Here is a 22,869-nt window from a genome sequence, read left to right as displayed (position 1 = left end):
TGGCCTTTGTGAGAGGCAGCTTCTGATGGTGAGAACAACACGATATTTGGTGTCAGTTATGGGATCAAGCTCTTGTTCACCAGACATCTGACTTAGGCAGCTTATTTTTTTCTCTCTGAGCTGGTATCCTTATTGTAAAGTCAAGTGAGTGATTTAAATGACTTATGGGAAAAAATACTCCATAAACTTTAAAGCATTATGCAGATGTATCTCATTGTTGTCTCAACTATACTGTTTAATCCTTGATTATATGTATTCCTGTTCCCTATTCATTTTGTGTATGTTTCCCGTCTCCCTAACTTTGAGTATTTTAAGGGTAGATATGAGGTGAAATGCAGAAGTAAAATGAATTCTCATTTAGTGACTGTCATTCCTTCTTGTCCTATTTAGCCCACACCACAGCAAATGTTCAACAAATTCTCCCCTGTCAAGAAAATCCAGTAATCACAAGCATAAAGTATCAGGCACTAGAGTGAAAGTACAGGGAGTGAGAGAGTAACCGAGAGAAAATGAGGTGACCAGAGAGAAGGAGACGGCCTAGGCAACTGGCCTGCCTCCATACTGACTTACTTTATGGGTTTATAGACGAACTCATTAGACTCTGAGGCAGTCTCTTCAATCTATTTACACGATGGCAATAGAATTGCCTCATCTTCTTAGGAGTAATACACTTCTTGCATAGAGTAGGCTAGCAAATGTTTATTGAATTCACTACCCGCATGATTATACTATTATGCACACACACACGTTTATACAGGCACATATACATGCCAATGGATGTCACTACTTAACATAGTTTTTTTTCCCTTTAAATTTCATTCTCGTGTGTAGCAGCAGTGTGTCTGCTTTGTCTGCAGAGTAGCATTGATATTCGCATTTGCATTGTGTTTGTGCAATGTCTGACAGGGGGTACCTGATTACTTGGTGAAGTTATAAGTAGTTTAGGAACTACCTTATTTAGATTGCTAAGAAATACCCGTACAAATATTGCATGATTTCTCATATTAAGCTTACTCAAATCCTGCTTAAAATAAAAAATAAGAATAAAAAATAATAGTGAGAATTCATTCTGTTTTTGCACAGGTATCTTTTTTTTTTTTTTTTTTTTTTGTGGTACGCGGGCCTCTCACTGTTGTGGCCTCTTCCGCTGCGGAGCATAGGCTCCAGACGCGCAGGCTCAGCGGCCATGGCTCACGGGCCCAGCCGCTCTGCGGCACGTGGGATCCTCCCGGACCGGGGCACGAACCCACATCCCCTGAATCAGCAGGCGGACTCTCAACCACTGCGCCACCAGGGAAGCCCATTGCGCAGGTATCTTCTAGCTGCCTCTTCCACAGGCATCCTTCTAGGAATGAGGGATATGGTGGTGGAGTGCAGGGATTTATGATTCTGATTAGAAGGAAAATATGAACTGTGACAAGTCGTGTTTGATGACACTATCCTTGAACAATAAGAATAATCGTTAGATATTTATAACTCTTGCTATGTCTGGGTCACTGAGTCTTCATACTCAGTTAAAAAACAAACTAATCCAACAGTAAAATATGGTTCCTGTTTTTAAGGAGTTTATAATTTAAAGTAAAATACAGGGAATGACAGTAATCCCAGCAAAACAATTAGGAGAAATGGGATTTGCTTGTTACCTTAAAAGCAAAAAGTACATTTCTCCAAAGTAAGTCATTAAAGACTGTGATTGTTTTGTTGCAGGGCTGACTTAGTAGCATGAAAATGATAGCTTAACCCTGTTCTGCATTCACCAGGTAAGCACTAGCATTTCAGATGAGCCAGCCTGGCCACAGGAAAAGGCATTTGTATTGAGGGAAATTGGCAGACAACAAAATGAAGACTTCTGCTTTTGCAATTCCTCTTATTACTGCTTTAATTAAATTGATGTTTCCAAGGGATGAGATTTTAAATGAAATCTTAATAGTGCTTCAGCTAATTCCAAATGTACACTTTCATTTTACTCTGCTTTCACAGTGTGATCATATTTGGTTTCACTTCCTGGTTTGTCCACACAAGGCGGTTGCTGGGAAATATTTAAACAAAGTGTTTATGAGACCTGAATATTGTTTTTTAGTGGATGCATTTTGGTTTGATTTAGATTTAGTTCATGTAGTAATTTTTATAGAAATAAGATTTCTGATGCCTAAATTGGTAAGTCAGTTGCTTAAAGAAAACTTAGGGGGAAAAAAAAACTTTTTGCCACTGAATTTAATTAAGTTACCTTGTGTTGAAGCCTACAGAACTGTTTGATTAGGCACCAGCTGTGAATCAAGTGAAATGTAGGCCCATAATTAGAGTAATTGTAACTTGATTTTTTTTAAAAATTAATTAATTAATTTATTTATTTTTGGCTGTGTTGGGTCTTCGTTTCTGTGCGAGGGCTTTCTCTAGTTGCGGCGAGCGGGGGCTACTCTTCATCGCGGTGCGTGTGCCTCTCACTGTCGTGGCCTCTCTTGTTGCAGAGCATAGGCTCCAGACGCACAGGCTCAGTAGTTGTGGCTCACGGGCCCAGTTGCTCCGTGGCATGTGGGATCTTCCCAGACCAGGGCTCGAACCCATGTCCCCTGCATTGGCAGGGAGATTCTCAACCACTGTGCCACTAGGGAAGCCCTGTAACTTGATTTTAAACAGAGGTTTGATTGCATGGTGAGTGACATAATGCCTAATGATTTTTCCAAAAGAAAGGCCCAGTATACTCTTGGGCTGATGGCTTGCTTAGGGTGTATCTAACATGGCCACTAGTGTATCAGGCACCATTTTGTGTGTGTGTGTGTGTGTTTTATTTTTGTGTGTGTTTTTTTGTGTGTGTGTGGTATGCGGGCCTCTCACTGTTGTGGCCTCTCCCGTGTGGAGCACAGGCTCCAGATGCGCAGGCTCAGCGGCCATGGCTCACGGTTCTAGCCGCTCCGCGGCATATGGGATCTTCCCGGACCGGGGCACGAACCCGTGTCCCCTGCATCGGCAGGCAGATTCTTAACCACTGCACCACCAGGGAAGCCCTGTGTGTGTGTTTTAAATGACTGTTCTTATGTGTTATAACATTGCATGAAATATTTGGCTACTAATTCTAAAACTGATATTTTTATCCCAATGCATCTAATTTCCACCAAAGTATTCAAGTACCATCTAGTGTAGAAAACCTAATCAAATACATTTCTCTTTTGAAAACATCAATTCAGACTTTTAGGAAAAGTCTGCTCCCTCAAAATCTAATTGTTTTGTCCAGTTGCATTATTTTACTGGCTAATCTGAAAGCATAGTTTTTTTAAGCATAACTACTTTTCTACTTGATATTTTAATTATGAAGTCCTTTATGTTTTATTTTACAAGGTGATCTGATATATACCCTAATATAGAATTAGGCTTCCTGCTCTCATTCTCAAATCCCTTCCAATGAATTCTTCCTGATGCTTTCAAATTAATTTCCCTAATATACACTAATATGTCCTTAAATATATTTTTTTCCATCATTCCTCTGCTCAGATACCATCAGTGAATCCCTACTGCTTGTATGATCAAATCTAAATTCCTTTCTGCGCTCATAAAAATATATGACTATTAATTCTACAAGTGATATTTTTATCTCAAAACTGTTATTTCTCAGGTGCCTGTTATATGCTAAGGGCTGAGCTGTGTCTTGAAAAATTCTTAGCCTGACATTCTAGACTTTATTTGACCCAAATCTACTTTCCACTCTTATCTCCATTATTACTGTCTCAAAACTTCCACTCCATCCACACATGTCTCTTCATTAACTCCTTAAATTTACGTTGGCTTCCTCCTACCTTCTTTATTTGTTCCTCATTCCTTCACATAAAATATTAATCCTCCCTTCTACCCCTCATCCCTTCACCTCCCATTTATATAAATCCTATGCATTTTTCTTGGTCCAACTCATAACACCTGTGCAATGACTATTATTTCTTTGGCATGTATTGACTTAAAACATAACTGTGTAATCCATTTGTTTGGTCTTTCTTGTATTCATGCTTTATTTACCAAAGCATAAGGTCTTTTTGAAGTTCATGTTTGAGTTTGACACCTTTCTGTCCCTTTCAAAATCTGGGATGATGATGCTTTGCACCCAGCAGAAGCTAGGTCATGATTGTTGAGGACACTTAGTGGATGCAAGATGTGACAGTCCTCCTACACTCTCTTGGTACCCCATCTCTGGCCATGACACAAGTTGGTGGCACATAGGGCCCTCTTCATTTCTATCTCTGTTCAACTAACAGTGACTAAGTTGTTGCCTTCCTTCAGTGAATAAGACTTCCCACAGTGGAAACACATGATGTTGTCAAATGTAAATAGAAAAATGTTATTTCTTGTGTATGGGTTAGGGGAAAAAAATGGAGACAGGAAGAAAAGACACCATTAGCTTTCTTGCTGCAATCCTTCTACCTTCAAGTTTGTTGCTAAGAAATAACCGTAGATTCATTTGCTGTGCACAAAGGAGAGACCTAGGTCACTGACAGGATATGATGCATGCTGTGCAGCTGGATTTGTCACTGAGCCACACAAAGACCCAGCCTCATTTAGAAGTCATGTGTTAAACTTCCAGACTGGGAATGTGGCTTTTGTTTCCTGGGAAGCCATCACAGTTCCAGAGAGAACATGGCTTCTCTTCTTTGCTAACACCAAGTGAGGCTGCAGAGTCCTCTGAATTCTAAAGCCCAAGGCCAACCCAATGTGCAGAAACCCTACCACTCACCTTCTTTGAAATGTAGACAATCTACCTGATTGCTGTTAGTTCTTTGTGTGTGCTTTTAGAAGCCTGACCTTACTCTTATCACTTCAGTATCCCCAGAGCTGCCTCAAATTATTCTTAAGGCCATGGCTAAGCTAAATCTCTTTTCTCTTTTTGATAGGGCTGGAATAGAGACTTTATCTCCTAAAGGATTCGGGGGCCTTTGCATGTCATGTGGAATTAGGTGATTTGAAGATAAGATACTGTGGTGATTATAGGCAGTTGTTCTGATCTTTGCTCCAAGCAAGGGGGGGAGGGAGTTCTAATTTTAATTCTTTTAATGTTCATTTAATATTTACTAGCAGCTTCTGCCTACTAAGCCCTGGGGATACAATAATGAGCATGAGACATGTAGACCAGACCTCCTAGAGCTTATTATACTTCAGTGGGACAGAAGTAAACCTTAATTGAACAATTACACGAAGGTGTGTGCTAAGTGCTGTGAAAACAAGGAATAGAGAACTAAAAGAACACATTGTGAAGGACCTGGTCAGAGAAGGGGTCCCTTAAGAAGTAACTCCTCTAAGTCACTAACTCAGGACATCCGTGGCTTAAATGCTGCCTGCTCTGTTTGGCCCTTGCAGGTGAGCTTGGCCTTCTAAGTGGACTGCTTGGCACTGTTTCAGATTGCAACTAGCTTGAATAAGAATTAGCCCTCCTGTAAGACTATTCTCATGCAGTGGGAGGCTATGAGTGGTATAATAAGAAATACATATATATTTGGTCTTTGCCCTCAGTTTCTGGCACAGAGCTCCTAAAACCCTTGGAGTTTCCTGACAGGAGCATCTTTTATTACTCATGATGAGCCCCTTTCAGCCCTACCTGGCTTTATGCTAACAGGGTGACTCTGGGTGGGCCCCTAGGGAGCTTCAGGATGAGGGCTGGTTGCCAGAGGGACCAGCCAGGTGACTAGAGGGTTGGAACTTTCAGTCTACCCCCTGACCTCTGAGGACGGGGGAAGGGCTAGAGATTTTCCGTCTCCAGTGGCCTGTGATTTAATCAATGATGCCTATGTAATGAAACTTCCAGAAACACCCCTAAGCGAGAGTGTGGGAGCTTCCAGGTGAGTGAACATATCAAGGTTCTGGGAGGGTGGCGTACTCAGACGGCGCATGAAAGCTCCACACCCACCACTCACCCTCCCCACACACACCACCAAATACCTTTCCCTATGCATCTCTTCCATTTGACTGTTGCAGAGTTGTATCCTTTACAATAAACCTGTAAACCTAAAGTGTTTTCCTGAGTTCTGTGAGTCATTATCAACCTTGAGGAGGGGGTTGTGGGAGCCCCTGAATTTGTAATTAAGTTGGACAAAAGTGTGGGTAATCTGAGTACCTGGGACTTGAGACTGGCCTCTAAAGTGGGGGCAGTCTTGTGGGACTGAGCAGTTAGACCTGTGGAATCTTGCACTAACTTAAGTATCAGGATAGGATTGCATCGCAGGACACCCAGGTGGTGTCAGAGAAGGTAATGTCAGAAAAGGAGACAACTCACTATGTTTACCCTAAATGGAGACCAGACATTTTTCTGCTCCAGCAAAGGAGCAAATGAAAACCAATGTTTTTGACCACCAGCAGCCATTAACCAAGTTGCAAACATGAAGCACTGATTTAACACCAAGGTGAAAGTGGACTTTTTACCTGAAACATAGATGACATAAGAGCTGGTTTTTTCGAAACTGACCTATTTCTCTCTTAATGCTCTTGCTCAATCCTTTACTTCCCACACCTTCTTCCAGCGAAAATAGGAGCTGGAAGAGATAAGCAGTCTTGGCTGACTGTAATGTTTTATTTTTTATTTTTATTTTTTTATTTTATTTTTTTGCAGTACGCGGGCCTCTCACTGTTGTGGCCTCTCCCGTTGTGGAGCACAGGCTCCGGACGCGCAGGCTCAGCGGCCATGGCTCACGGGCCCAGCCGCCCCGCGGCATGTGGGATCTTCCCGGACTGGGGCACGAACCCGCGTCCCCTGCATCGGCAGGCAGACTCGCAACCACTGTGCCACCAGGGAAGCCCTGTAATGTTTTAAAAGTCCTCTCTGGGTTGGGCAGACAGGCATGGCTGCAGTTCATTGGCACTGTGAGCCAGAGGTTGCAGGTGTTGTTTTTTTTCTTTCTTTTTTAAATACCTAGTTGATAGTGTGAATGGTCCATTTTCAGTCCATTATTGCAAGGTGGATTTGGAGAAGAACTTTCTGCTCACGTTATTGTCTTCTCACAGTGAGGAGACTACTGCCAGTTTTGTGTTTTGGTCGCATATTTCTACCTGGACCCCTGTGCCTTTTTAAAAAATTCTTTTTGACTTTGTAGTAGGACTTAAGTGTGAGGCGGTGTCAGTGACCTTGTAACACTTGCCGTTTTGTTTCCTTGGAACCAAGATGGTGTAAATGAGACTCACTTCATGGGTTGTTTTGTTTTGGTTTAGGATAATGCTCCAAGGCCAAAAGCATCCTCTTCTAAAATTACTTTACTGGCAAAAAAAAAAAAAACGGTTTTCTCTAATGAGTTCCCCTTTACATTTATGTGCACCTTTAATGATTTCAGAATGCTTCCACAGTATTTCTTTTACCACTACTGTCAGCTCAGGGCCAGTATGATTGGCCATGTTTTGAAGCCAAGGACATGGCGGCTGGACTGGGCGAGTGGTTTGCTTTAGCCCATGCAGATGGCGGTGGAGACGGGCCTGGGAATCGTTCCAGTGCATATTTTCCACACCGGGAGCAGAAAAAACCACCCCCTACCTCTTACCCTCACTTGTGGGGGGAGTGGAGGGTTAGGGGAACAAAAGATATGAAGATAAATAAAAAGCGGGCAGTTTGCAGTTACCTAAAGCAGCTCCAGAACATTCACAGAGCAACATCTCAGCAGGAGGAGTAATCATCACTCTATGCTTCCAGAATTGACTGCCCTAGCAATGACTGCTGCTGACCAGGAAGTAGAATAAAACTTCTGTAAAAATGCCTGATATCTGGGAGCATAGACACCAGTAACATGTAGATAAAAACGGAGACAGAGGCTTTAAAAATTTCTTCGTCCCATAGCAGTAGTCCAAACTGTATCAGAATCCATGACACGGGCAGCATGAGCTGAAGTTAAAGGCAGCCATATCCAACTTGTGAGGTTGTGTGCGTGCCCAGGGTGAGCCATGTGGCCATGTGAGCCTTCCTATTCCAGCTGTCCTCAAGTGAGTGGTGATCACAGAATATGTCCAGTCTGCCCAGCCTTTTGCGGTCAGACACTAGAATTCCTGGGAAGGAAATAGCAAGAGCTAATAAAACCACAAGAGAAGCTGGATAGCACTCGTTTCCATCGTGTTCCAGTGCCAGCTGCTGCCCCCCACCACGTCCCTGAGACATTGTCCTCATGATAACAAATAACCAAATCAGGAGGTGATGTGTTTTAGAAAGAGCTCTCTGGCTGCAACATGGAAATGGGACTAAGGAAGGGAAGAGAGGAGAATATTTCAGCTGTCTTCCCCAAAGATGAGGCAGGCTCCACCCAAGGCAGTGGTAACAGGGGTGCAGAGGAAGGGAGTAGTTTAAGAAAAGAACCAATTGATTTCAGAGAATAGAGGAAAAGAAGGTTTGGGGTTAGGTGCCTGAGCTCTTGATGTTGCTGTCAACCTTCAGCATCATTCAGCTCTCAGTGTTAATGTTGCTTCCAATATTCAGGCACTCAGGAAGAGCAGGTTTGGTGTGGGTGTGAGAAGAATGGCAGGTTCAGTTTGGGACATGCTGAGTTTAAGTTTTCTACACATCTCAGTGTATAGCTGGGAAGATAGCGGGGAGATGATTCTGCAGTTTAGGATTAGGGAGCTGGGCTTGTCATGTAATTTTTGGGAATCATCTACAGGGAGGTGGTGGATAATTCCTTTATCTTATTTTTTCTTTTTCTTTAAATTTATTTAATTTATTTTTGGCTGCGTTGGGTCTTCGTTGCTGCGCATGGGCTGACTCTAGTTGCAGAGGGCGGGGCCTCCTCTTCATTGGGGTGCACAGGCTTCTCATTGCGGTGGCTTCTCTTGTTGCAGAGCAAGGGCTCTAGGAGTGAGGGCTGCGGTAGTTGTGGTTTGCGAGCTCTAGAGCGCAGGGTCAGTAGTTGTGGCACACGGACTTAGTTGCTCCGCGGCATGTGGGATCTTCCCGGACCAGGGCTCGAACCCATGTCCCCTGCATTGGCAGGCGGATTCTTAACCACTGCGCCACCAGGGAAGCCCTGGATAATTCTTAAGAATAGAGCAAGGTGGTTTCACTGGTGAATTCTACCAAACATTTACAGAAGAATTAATGTCAATTCTTCTCAGACTCTGCCAAAAAATTGAAGAGGAGGCAACATTCCCAATGTCATTCTATGAAGCCACCATCACCCTGATACCAAAACCAGACAAGAATACTACAAGAAAAGAAAATGACAGTCAATATCCCTGATGAATATAGATGCCTAAATTCTCAACAAAATACCAGTTATCCAAATTCAATACCACATTAAAAAGCTCATATACCATGATTAAGAGGGATTGATCCTTGAGATGCAGGAATGGTTCAAGATACACAAATCAATAAATGTAATACATCACATTAATCAAATGAAAGATAAAAATCATAAGGTCATCTAAATAGTTGTGGAAAAAGCATTTGACAAAATCAACATCTACTCATGATAAAAAAAACTCTCTCAACAAATTGATATAGAAGAAATATGCCTTGACATACTAAAGGCCATATATGACATGTCCACAACTAACATAGAGTTGGTGAAGGCTGAAACCTTTTCCTCTAAGATTGGGAAGAAGACAAGGTTACCCACTCTCACCACTCCTATTCAACAAGTACTGGAAGTCCTAGCCAGAAAAATCAGGCAAAAAATAAAATAAAATAAATAAAATAAAGAGCATCAGAATTGGAAATAAGCAAAATTATCTCTATTTTCAGATGACATGATTTTACATGTAGAAAATCCTAAAGATGTTACAAAAAGAAAACTGTTAAAACTAATAAATGAATTTAGTAAAGTTGCAAGATGCAAAATCAACATACAAAAATCAGCTGTTCCTATACATTAACAATGAATTATCTAAAAAAAAAATCTTTAAAAATCCCAACAGCATCAAAAACAATAAAATACTTAGGAATAAATTTAACTAAGGAGGTGAAAGATCTCTACATTAATAACTATAAGATGTTAATGAAAGAAATTGAAGACACAAATAAATCAAAAGATAGCCTATATTCATGTATTGAAACAATTGATATTGTTAAAATGTTCATACAACCTGAAGCCACCTATAGATTCAATGCAAGCCCTAACAAGACTCCCATATCATTTTTCACAGAAATAAAGAAAACAAAGGCAAGGAGTGGGGAGTGGGAGAATTGAGCGAAGGCGATCAAAAGGTACAAACTTCTAATTATAAGGTTATGTACAGTGTGATGACTATCGCTAACAGTACTGTATTGTACATTTGAAAGTTGCTAAGCGAGTAGATCTTGAAAGTTCTCATCATAGGAAAAAAATTTTGTAACTGTGTGAGATGATGAATGTTAATTAAACTTATTGTGGTTATCATTTTGCAATACATATGTATATCAAATCATTGTTGTATACCTTAAACTTATATAATGCTATATATCAATTATTTATGTTGTACACCTTAAACTTCTCAATAAAGCTGGAAAAAAAAAAAAAAAAAAAAAAAAGAATAGAGGATGTCATCCCAGGAGAGCATGTGCATGAGCAGAGAAGCTACTGGTCAGTGACTGAATCCTGGCAAACCCCGCTGCCTGAGAGATGGTAGTATTAGGACCCTTCCAAGGTTCCCTCCTACCTTTTTCCCTTCAATTAAAATCAATGCTTTCCTCATATGCTTGACCTGATGACCTTCTTTTCTTGCTATGACCCACTTTTACTCTCTTTTTGGCAAGCCCAATTTATTAGTTTCCAATTGCAGATCATTCAGTGTGCTCTCTTTCTAAGGAAACATGCAGCAGCCATCTTCGGGTTAATGCTTTTCCTGGTGCTGTCACCTTCTTCTTTCAAAGCCCTTCTTGATTCTCACCACTCCATAGGAGTCTCTTCAGATTAGGTCTCCCTTAGCTCCAGCGACAATTAATCAACTCGCAGGATAGTGGAATGCAGAAAGTGGAGGGTCCAGCTATCATTTGTCTCTCTCTCAAACATGACAAGTGAGGGAAGTCAGGTCAGATGATGTGAGATGTCTTGCCCAACACTATACTGTCAGTTAGATGTAAAGCAGACAGTAGAAATTGGGTCTCCTGACACCTAGTCAGGGGTTCTTTCTGTTAGGGTGTGATGCCTCATAGTCTTCTTCTGTGTGCCATGGTGATGGTTACTTTCCTTCATGGTTACTTTCCCATTTCATTACTACATTCCCTCATCCTTCTTCAATATAGCCCTATAGAGAGGCAGAGCAGCTATTGCTCTTATTAAATTGTCTCTCATTTGATATGGATCACTACCTTTATTCACTCATGCCTTGAATGGACATTTCTACCACACATAATCCAGAGACAAAGGAAGTAACAAGGCAGTCCTGCAGAAATACGTGTTATTATGAAAGCCTCAGAGATTGATCGATTAACTAGTGTAATTGCCTGATAAGTATGTCTGCTATCACTAAGATAAAGGATTATGATGGCTCTTCTCTAACCACTTACACACACACACACACACACACACACACACACACACACACACACACAATCTCTCTGCCTTACCACAAACCTCTCCCTCACCCTGACTCGCACCCTATAAGGCTATCCTAGACGCTTTCTGCTGAATTGACCTCTAAATAAAAGAAGATTAGCAAGAGGATCAAATACTTTGCAAATTCATCTCGTTATTAATGATTGTTGTAAACATGTGGGTGCTTCAGTGGTTATTTTAGGAGAAAAAAAAGATCTCATGTGTGTGTCATGTGTGTGTTTACCTAGCTAGTCACTAGAAGATATTTGAATGTGTTAGCTTCATATATGGCTGTTTATCTAGTATAAAAGAGACCTACACCTTTTCTAGGCAAATTAGTGAGATCATATCTCCCCCACCCAAATCCTTCCAATTAAAGGTAACAAAAAATTGATGATGAAATATTTAGTATTTATTATAATCTATGAATTATGGACAAAGCAAATTTGATACAGTAAAATAATACTTTTATGTGTTGGTATGTTTTCTAGTACATGGGGGCCCGCTGTATATTTATTCTGTGTAATACATTTGTGTTCATTTTAAAGCAGTCAGAACAGTCTTCCTGTTTTACATGATAGGTTTTTTTTGTGGTAAAATATATGTAATATAAAATTTACGATTTTAACCATTTTAAAGTGTACAGTTCTGTGGCATGAAGCACATTCACATTTGTTGTGCATCTGTGATTATAGATTTTAAAACATGGCCTTGGGTGATACTGGCTATATCTGACTTGTCTGCAGCATGAATCTTGATTGGGAAGACAGGCATTGCATCAAAAAGTAGAGGGTACTTGCACAGGTTAACTGTTTAAAAATGTTGCATCACCTTGTATTGTTTTGGCTTCACAATACTTGGTCTTCCCTATGTGTCATTATTAAATAATTGAGGTAAATTACATTTATATTTATATTGCACAACACTTTCTAGTAACTGGAGTCATGTGATACATTGCAAAACGTGGCATGGAAATCTCTAGCTTGGGTGGAAAACCAAACCCCCGAATATCCAGTCTGGTTTCTCTTTACAGGATAATTTAAAGCCAACCTTTAAAGAATTCACTTTAAATAAACCTACTACTCAGTTAATAAATTATCACTTTTGAGCATTTACTTTGTACCTCCTGCTATGCTAAACATTAGATTTATAGTTATCTCATTTAATTCTTAAAACAACTCCATTATTATCTCTATTTTACAGATGAGAAAATTGATACTTAGTTTATCTAAGATCAAGCAGGTGGTAAATGACACAGTCAGAACTTGATCTTAACTATTCTGCTATACCCCCTTCCTCCTAAGAGTGTCAGGTAAGAACTAAGCCTAACAAAGAAACTAACAGATTGAAGACATGCGATACTTCTTCATTAAGTCATTCAGAAAGAAGGTCGTATTTAGGTGATATGGCATAAATTTAGTTTAACCACATTTTAATAGGAAGGCCAGGAAGAAGACCCATGTAAAAGATCATTGAAATACAGATTAAACTTGGGTTATTCCTCTTGTCGTTACAGGGGTGTGTGAATGTTTCTCTGTAAGAGGTTGTGCCAGTAGGATGCACTCCTCTTCATGTTGGTCTTAATTACTTAATAGAGGCAAGCAGGATGGAGGGAGCAGTTGTTGATTCTGTTTCACTAGATGGAATACTGAGTAATGAACAGGAAAACTATATAGATTTGATTTTTAGATTGTGTCTTTCAGTTTCTCTAAAAGATAGATTGTCGGTGTTTTTTTAAGCGATGTCACGTTCTATGTAAAACTCCTTTTAACATAGCTTATTGGAGAGGAGGTGTAACAGATAGATCTTAGTCAGAGCTGGTGTGAATTCTTCTCCTTTGTGAGCTTGAGCCTAAGCAAGCTTCTTAGTTCCTCCCATCCTCACCTTTCCCACTGTTAGAGTTGAGGTCATAATACGTACCTCACTAAGTGCACAGTAAATGGTAGCTTTCCCCTTTCCACCTCCCACCACCTTTCTCCATTCAACAGACAATTACTGAGAATCTCTTGTGTGTTAGCTCCTGTCGTTCACACTGAACTCTTCTAAGAGCTCATAGTGAAAGGCAGGGAGGCATCTGACCAGCTATTTGTGATGCAGTTTAATAGAAACGGTAGAACACTCACCATTCCCTTGATGCCAAAGAAGCACCAGGTATGGAACAACTACTTGTTGGGGGTAGGGGGAGGGGGTTGAGTGAGTAGCGGTGTTTATTTTAAACATCTTTTCTGTTTAACGGTCATTCAGTACTTGGTGAACATTAAACTTTTGTGTTTTGTGGTTAGAAATTAGCTTGATGTAAACACTAGTCTGATTTGCAATGCCTGGCAGTTTGATTTTTGTCATTGGGTTAACAATATGGTAGAGCAGATACAGCATTCCTTATAGTGATCACTATCAGAAGTTACTGGTTTTATGAGACTGAAACCATCCCTGTACCTGAAATATCATTAGCTTGATAATAGCACACAGGGTTGTGGAACTACGACACTTAGGGATCATCTAATGTGTGGCAGGCCCTGGGTGACAAGGAAAGTCCTTACCTTCCCAGAGCCTGTGGTCTTGGGGGAAGGTGGACTGGACAAGAAATGGGCACAGAACAGCATGGTACACAGTATCCTTGTTGGGTGGTATCTTGATGCTTCCGCTGGTCCCAGCATTATTCCAGTTGCACTATACTGTTAATTTGTACAAAAGAAGAATTTTGAAATCATAATTTGATATGATATTAAGGTCATTTAAGACTGCTGTGGCATTTATCCATTGATCTATCACTGATTCAAATTAACTCACTGTCATTATAATGTAGACAGTCAGGCTGAATTTGACAGCACTTCCGCATTCAGATTTGTGAGATGTCATGTTTGGTGAGTAAGTTGGCAAATATGAAATTTTCTCCTTTCTTTCTAAAGGGTGAAGGCTTAGCTTCTGCCTCTGAATCTCTGTACCTGTCCTGAGCAGATGGAAATGCCTGAGGCTCTGTCCCCACTGCTTTGCTTATCACCCTTCCAGGCCCACCGTGTCTGTACACCAGATGTGTGCACAGACCTTTCAGAGAGCCAGGCGTGCTCCTGCATACCCTTGGTTCTTAACTGGGTGGGGAAACCTGATCTGGTATTATTGGTTCACTCAATAATTGCTTACTCAATATTCATGATGAGCGCAGGGGCAGGACTGAGACATGGCAGCACCCTAGGTGGGCTGTTAACTTGTTACTCTGGGCAGGCTAATGATTTGATGTCACTTCAGACTGCTATTCTTTAAATGTTTGTTCACAACATTTTTAAGAGAAGCCAGGAGCTGTATGAGAGGGAAGAGGGTAGCCAAAGAGCCCCTGTAGTTCCCCCTTCTGCCAGCTCCCAGGGTCTCAACTGACCAGAAATAGGAGACTCTCTGTCTGTCCTTCCAACCACATTCTGAACAATCCCTGAGAAGAGTCTGGCAGATACTATTTTAGTTTAATTTAGCTAACTTTCCAAAGATGTTTCAACACCCCATTGATGAATTGGTACAGGGAAGCTGCCGTAATATCGAGGCGCTTAACCTAGCCTCGGAAAGAGATGCTGGGATAGATCCTGAGAATATAGGTAAAGAAGATTCTGCCCCAGTCCTCAAGGAACTTGAGGCAGTAGCTTATTACATGTCATAAAACAGTGTGAGAGAACTATTGCTAAAGTATTCCAGGAAAGCAGATGGAAGAGCAGTGAACGCAGCCTGTGGAGGTCAGTGTGGCTCATGGCGGTGATTCATGGAGTGATCCTATGGTGGGACCGATGGTGAAGTGAAATGTCCCTCTCTTAAGTAAATCTGGTATTCAGAGTTTGAACCTTTCAAATTGATGAAAATAGGATACTTTAATTTTACGCAACCTAAAGGCTTAATCTTATGGAATTGCACAAGGCAGGTTGAATAAGTGTGACATTGCAGGGATTCTTGCCATATTGACCTGCAAAGATTCTTGACTTCTTGCTAAATCTTAAAAGGAATCTATCACTGAAAGACAAATTCTCCCAAATGGAAAGCCTTTCTCAGATTCTAAAATTTTATAGTAGGCCTTTGCTTTTATTACAAAGGAGTTTGTTTTGTCAATCTCCACTGTCTCCACTGACCAGAAGGAAATAAGAGCACCCAGACTTCTCAGTTTTCAAAGTAAAAGCCTTGGGGCCTTTTGTTTTTCTATCAGAAAGCTGATTACCCCCTATTGTTCCTTAATACACAGTCACTTGGGAGCGTTGTCTTCTGTGTCCCTCACTGGGAACCTTCTGAAAGGAGCTCTTATTTGAGAAAGGGAGCTCTCAGTGTTAGGCTTGTCATCTCCAAATCTTCCAGGATACATTTTTTTAGGTTATCTTGGAATTGATTTTTTCAGTGAAAATATACATCTTGTGTCTTGCCTCTGGGGAGAGTAAATGTTTTTCAGAGCGTAGGTAAAGCCGGTTTTATAACACCCATCCAGCATAGCTAGCTGGGGAGCCCACTGATGCTTCATCAGCAGCTGGGTCTGTCACAATTACTGTGACAGTCCAAGTCCTGTTTTGATCTTGTCTAATATGGACTGTTTATTTCTATTCTTAGAAGCGTTGCCATTTAGTACTTTCACATTTCAATCTTTCAACTTATACTTTGGTTCACTGCTGGGGAGGAAGAAAGGTGATAATGTTTGCTGTTGTTTCTAAAATTAGTTTGAGTGATTTGATTTTAAGCTGGATAAAGAAACTGAGTTCCTTTTTGTTTTTTTACTTGGCAGCAATGGCTGCACTCTGAGATGACAAGTTGTCATTATGAGAGAGCTTTCATTAAGTTCTGCATTTATATCTTCTCAGCAAAGTATTACTCTGGTTTAGGTAAATGTGAAACAGAAAGGAGGAATGAAACTCATTGTTAAAACATGTTGGGAAGCATTCAACCCAATTCAAAGAAATGCACAATAAAGCAACAAGATCCTTTTCATGTGTGGAATTAGCAAAGACTTATTTTTAATGATGATTCCCCCATCTGGTGAGGGTACTACTCATATTGTTTATAGGAAAGAAAATTAGTATAATCTTCTTGGGAAGTAATTTGATGTTATATGTCAGAAGCCTTAAAATGTTCATGCTCTTTGAACTATTACTCTTACTTTTGGAGGTCTATGCAAAGGAAATCATATGAACAGAGTTAGAGATGTTTACAGCATTATTAGTTAATAAAAAGGGAAAACATAAGGTTCAGTAGGGAAATGATTTTGTAACCTATGACATAGCCATGTATGAACTATTATGCTTCAAAAATAATGTTTCGAGAAACTACAACAACATCGAGAAAGCCTATGAGAAATGATGAGGCAAAAAGAGATCTCAATATCATAACACTGAATTTTATAATGGCATAGTTGTGTAAAACTAGCAGGCCAGCAAAAACAAAAACAAAACTGGAAGGGGAAAACGATCCTAAACATTAAGTTGTTTTTTCCCCATGTTTCCCTATTTTCTATAAGAAGCATAGATATTTTCAATGAGTTTTTATATCTTTTATTTATAAAATGAGTGGTGCCTCATAATGCTTACCTCTTTCTTCATTAAAAATTTAAAGTTCATATTTTATGCCTCGTAAATTGCCATGGTGATGGGATTAAATGTGTAGCTTGTGACAGTGATTTTGTTTCTCTCCCTGGGTTTTAGTTGACACCTTTTGTAGGAGGTCAGAAAGTGATCTCTTTAACAGCAGTGGCTTTTTTAAAAAGTTATCTTTTATATGTTTCATAAAGTTATTATAGATGTTTGAAACTTTAGAACCACATAAGTGGATAAATTGTCTTACAGTCCTATGATGCATAAAATATAACAATATGTTTATGATTTCTCTTTAGGAATTTTTCAAATAGAAACTAATTGCAGAGTTTCCGGTTGACCAGGCATTCATAGGGTAAGATTAATATTCTGAATTGTGAACACATGGTAAAGATAATTACTATTACACTGGTAGCTTGGGGGCAAATAGTACTGAATACTTAGTGTGTAAAAAGAGATAACTATTCTTACAGATGTTTTGAGTAAAGTCCTTTTGATATTTTTAAACCAATTAAACAGAAAATTAAATCTGTATACATCTTGGTAAAATGTCATCTTCCTATCCTTTTTTGGTTTTGTATGTAGGAAAGAATATGTGTATGTGTTTGATATTTGTCATTTTTTTAACATTAAAGATCTACGGAATATAATAAATGTCTATGAGAGACTTAGACTCCATGACTCCATGTCTATATTTTTCTGATTTTTGTTTAAGGTAGCATTTTTTTAAATTAATTAATTTATTTATTTATTTGGCTGCATTGGGTCGTCGTTGCTGCGCATGGGCTTCCTCTAGTTGCGGCGGGCGGGGGCTACTCTTCGTTGCGGTGCGCGCTTCTCATTGCAGTGGCGTCCCTTGTTGCGGAGCATGGGCTCTAGGCTCATGGGCTTCAGTAGTTGTGGCATGCAGGCTCAGTAGTTGTGGTGCACGGGCTTTGTTGCTCCGTGGCATGTGGGATCTTCCCAGACCAGGGCTCGAACCCGTGTCCCCTGCATTGGCAGGCGGATTCTTAACCACTGCGCCACCAGGGAAGTCCCTAGGGTAGCATTTTTAATGTATAGAATTGGTTTGCCATGTTTCCGTAATGAAAACATGGCCATGCTTTCCTAGAGTAGGTAAGTCAGAAATAAACAAGTTCTATATCCTGTTGCTTCCTGCAAACATCATTCATCTTTTACAGTTGTGGAAGTTTAATCTTAAATTAGCTCTGTGGCAGAGCTTTTGACTTTGACATGATGAATGATTAATTTGTACACTGTATTAAATTGCATGGCTCACCAGTGTTGTGAATATGACATATGTCTTAAAGCTGTGTCACCCAGCCCTGAACATATAGTCCAGGTAAAGCAGTGGCGAGGACAGTGGATCTATCCCCTGGTGTATTCTGAACACCATTCTTTTTACAGATGAAGGTAGATACTTGGACTTCTCGAGTATATCCGCATTTCCCTGCTGATTCATTGAGTTGACTGTGAATTCTTAAAAGCTAGTAACAGATCAGCTACTTCTCTCCTTATGACTCTTCAGTGGCCTTTCCACCACTCCTATACTACTTACTACCCCAACTCTTTATCTTGACTGCAGGCCCTCTGTTACTCTACTTTCCCCAGGCTTCTGACATTCCAGCCAGGTGTCCTCCTTTCTGATCTGCACACATCCCGAGCTTCTTGCTCCTTCTCCCTGGAATGATCTTCCCCAGTATCATCATCTGGTAGGCTCCATTTAGATCTGTGTTCTAATGGAAGTCCCTCTAAAGAGGCCTTTCCTCACTCCCCAGTCTAAAGGAGCTATGTATTCTTCATAACATTTCTGATTTGATCATGTGTGTGTATTTGATTTTCTCTCTTTCCTTACTACACAGTAAAGTCCCTGAGAGCAGGGATCTTGTGTCTTACACATCTATATTTCCCTAACACTTAGAACTCTGCCTGGCACATAGTAGACATTCTAAATATTGGTTGCATGAACAGACTAAATCCTGACCTTTGTTTAACAAGTATTGCTTTACCATTCTCAGTAATGTTTCACCCATTCTCTTTGGATATTTTGTTTGTGTAGAACCGAATGCAGTGCTTACTTTTGGCCATCATCCCACTCAATTTGGCACTGAAATGACAGTATAAAATGGTGCTGCTAACTCTCAACTATGCACGTCTTCTCTCCACAATAGGATTGTAAATCCCATGAAAGCAGAAACAAGGCCTCATATTTCCTTGGTATGCCTTTGTAGTCCTAACCTCCATAATTGAATGTACATAAATGTTAACTTTAGAGAAAGGGTTAAGATTAGTGGTTTAATCATGTGTTTAAGTATTTCTAGAATACACTGGTTTGTGTGCCCCAGAGCTAAAAAAAAAAAAAAAATCTCATTTTGATTTATAGTTTTAAAAAATTATAACACAGAAATGTTCTGGACTATTTTTGCAACTTCATGTTCCAAAGCCCTGTTTTATTTTATTAATAAGGCCTATTATTACTTAGGCTAGGTGACCAGCAGCAATGCTCTCAACCTCCCAGTTCTTTTCAAATGAGGCAAGGTGGCCTTAAGCCCATGTTCTACTACCCTGTGACCCTAGAGAAGCTGCTTGAACATCTTTGAAATTTAGTTTCCTTATTTGTGAAGAGTTAGACTCTGATCTCTGCGGTTTCTTCTTGGGTTAAGTAGTCCATATGATTCTGCTCCTGTGAAAGGTAGGTCACCTATGGAAGAATTACTGTAGAAGCAAATGGACTGATGATCACTGCTGTCGGCTAGTCATTTGAAAGGAGAGCATGTGTGATTCCCCAGGGACTGCACAAGGACTGGGTTTGGCTCGACTTTATGGCTTGCTGACTCTGGGGTGATGGGAGGGGGTCAGGAAAACGGTTTTATAAACAATGAAGATGGCGGAGAAGGGTTTGAGGTTGCTGTCTGTTTACACATTCTAGGAATTATGTAGCCACTGGTGGCTTATGCTCTAGTGTTAATATTACCGTAATGGGACTGTAGCTTCTCTTCATTTTAAATGTATTCTAGATAATTTGGCAGCTTACTTAAAGCATCAAAGAATTGAGAGGTCTTTTTCTAAAAACACAATTACCATCTAAATTAAATGCACGATGTATTTCACAACCATCAGAAACAAGGAATAGTGAAACAGTGTTCCTTAAAGTTCAACAACTCCGATTTAATTCGGATGTCTAGAGTTGTTCACGTGCTCTTAATTGTCGTATTCAGTAACTTTCTCCTGGGACTTTAGGTGATATGGGTAATTTTTCTAATATTTAGCATATTATTTGATTGTTTCACAGATCCATTTCCACTCTACAGCTTTGTGTAAGAAGCTGCAGAATGATAGTTACACATCACTATTCTCCTTTGGTTTCTCTGTTTTGACTATGATGTCAAACCCTTTGATTTCTGTGCTCCAGAAACACTGTGCTGCTTTTTTACCTCACTGACCCTGCTATTCTATCCCCCTTTACTGTTCCTTGTCTGATAGTCCTTCCTCATCTGATATGTTATAAAGGGGAGAGAGATTCTATTCTTCACTCACTAAATTCTTTCAAAGAATTAATTCATTTCTGTGGCACTATCTACTATTTAAATGCTCTTGACTTCCTATAGTGGATTAAAGATGGCTGCAAATACTTTATGATTTTTCCCATCAAGAGATGGAGTCTATTTCCCTTCCTTTTGAATCTGGGCTGGATGTTTCCTTTTTGCCCCATCAAAAGGAAGGAATGGGGCTTCCCTGGCTGTGCAGTGGTTGAGAGTCCGCCTGCTGTTGCAGGGGACACGGGTTCGTGCCCCGGTCCGGGAAGATCCCACATGCCGCGGAGCGGCTGGGCCCGTGAGCCATGGCCGCTGGGCCTGTGCGGAGGTTGAAAGGCAGGAGGGGGGAATTCCTTGCGGTGCAGTGGTTAGGACTCTGCCTTTTCACTGCTGAGGGCGTGGGTACAATCCCTGGTCAGGGAACTAAGATTCCGCAAGCCGTGCGGTGTGGCCAAAACTATCAAAAAAAAAAAAAAAAAAAAAAGGAAGGAATGGTGGAGTAATTTCTAAGGCTGGACCTTGAGGAGATTTGTAGCTTCTGCTTTTGTGTTCTTGTAACGTTCCTACTTAGAATGTAGCCACCTTGCTCTGAGGCAGCCTAAACAGCCATATGGAGGAATGGCAAAGCCCCTGGTCATTAGCTCAAGCTGAGCTCCAGGCCAGCAGCCAGCCAAAATGCCAGCCCTGTGACTGAGGCATTTTGGACCTTCCAGCCATCACAGAGTTCCAGCCAACACCATGTGAAACAGAACTGCCTCATCATCCCACAGACTCATCAGAAATGATGAACGGTTCTTTCAGCTGCTGAGTTTGGGGATGGCTTGTTACATAGCAGTAAAGAAACAAAACAAAAATTGGTACCTAGAAGTGAGGTGTTGCCACAAGAAAACATCTGGCATTGGCTTTGAGACCAGGTAGCAGTGAACCTGAAGGGGAAGTAAGAAGATTATTGGACTTCCCTGGTGGCGCAATGGTTAAGAATCCACCTGCCAATGCAGGGAACACGGGTTCGAGCCCTGGTCCGGTAAGATCCCACATGCCGTGGAGCAACTAGGCCCATGCGCCACAACTACTGAGCCTGCACTTTAGAGCCTGCGAGCCACAACTACTGAGCCCGCGTGCCACAACTACTGAAGCCCGTGTGCCTAGAGCCCGTGCTCCAAAACAAGAGAAGCCACTGCAAAGAGAAGCCTGTGCACTGCAATGAAGAGTAGCCCCCACTCACCGCAACTAGAGAAAGCCGGCGCACAGCAATCAAGACCCAACACAGCCATAAATAAATAAATAAATAAAAGTTTTTTTTAAAAGAAGATTCTTAATGGTGGCTCAAAGAGCAGTGAGGAAATTGCTATTGGAGGATGTAAAACGGTACCCTTGTTATGTATTGACAAAAAAATTAACAAGATTGACACGTATAGTAACATGGAAGATAGAAAATGAACCTAACTGATTTGTGGATCTAGCTTAGATTTCCCAGCAGAATATTGGAAGTACCAATTGACTTTTTTAAACCAGTTATGACCAAAGTATTGTAAGAGAGAGATTAATTGTAGAAGAAACGGTTCAGATTTTAAGTAGACTTTAGAGGACTTGGTCTTAAGGTGCAAATAAAAGCCAGGGCACAGGTATAGGACCCTGTATTAAGACTTCAAAAAGATTTAAGGCAGTGCCTCTTCTCAGCTAGATAGAAGGGCTTCTAAGAATCTTAAGGGTGTTGTCCCATAGCATCCTGGACATGATTTAGATGACAAGATCCTGGACTTCAAGCCTGAACTTGATGCCGTAGCAGAATGAAACTTTTGGGGGCCTTGGCAGAGGGTGAGGCTTTCATGTGGGAGGAATGTAAATAATCTGTGGGCTGAGAGTAGACTGCAGTGGATTAAACACGGCTACACATTCTTTGCCACTTTTCCCACTGAGAGGAGGCATTTGCCTCCTTGAATCTGGGCTGGTACCTGACTCCTTTGACCAATAGAATATAGTGGACATGACACCGTGTAGCTTTGAGAGCTATCCCATAAAAGAACTGCAGGTTTTACCTCTTTGCTTGGAACGCACTATTTTAGAGCCCAACCACCAAGCTATGTGAGGACACTCAAACAGCCACAAGAAGTCTCACACAAAGTACCAGCCAGCAGTCAGCACCAGCTACCAACCTGATGAATGAGGACATTTTGGACCTTCCAGCCATCTCTGTGCCAGCCAACACCAGGAAATAGAAGAACCACCCGCAGAATCACAGAAATAAAACTATTTTTAAGCTATTTAGGTTTGGAATATGCAGAATAGTTAGCCAAAATCCTTCCCATCTATATGCTTCCAAGTTCTAGC

The 22,869-nt window shown here is 40.8% G+C and overlaps 1 protein-coding gene across 3 annotated transcripts in view; it reads left to right on the top strand.

Moving 5' to 3' along the window:
* Window positions 1-6,899: 6,899 nt before the first annotated feature.
* LRRC8B (leucine rich repeat containing 8 VRAC subunit B) overlaps window positions 6,900-22,869 on the top strand; it is a 56,293-nt gene continuing 40,323 nt past the window's right edge. For all 3 annotated transcript variants that reach the window (XR_008617209.1, XM_024119866.3, XM_055084482.1), the window contains exons 1-2: window positions 6,900-10,147; window positions 17,302-17,357. The gene's annotated coding sequence lies outside the window, so the exon portion shown is untranslated. The remainder of the gene's footprint in view (window positions 10,148-17,301; window positions 17,358-22,869) is intronic.

Source organism: Physeter macrocephalus, chromosome 4, assembly GCF_002837175.3.
Source record: "Physeter macrocephalus isolate SW-GA chromosome 4, ASM283717v5, whole genome shotgun sequence".
Lineage (NCBI taxonomy): Eukaryota > Metazoa > Chordata > Mammalia > Artiodactyla > Physeteridae > Physeter > Physeter macrocephalus.
Note: the sequence above shows the minus strand (reverse complement) of the source record. Positions and strands in the feature narration are given on the sequence as shown.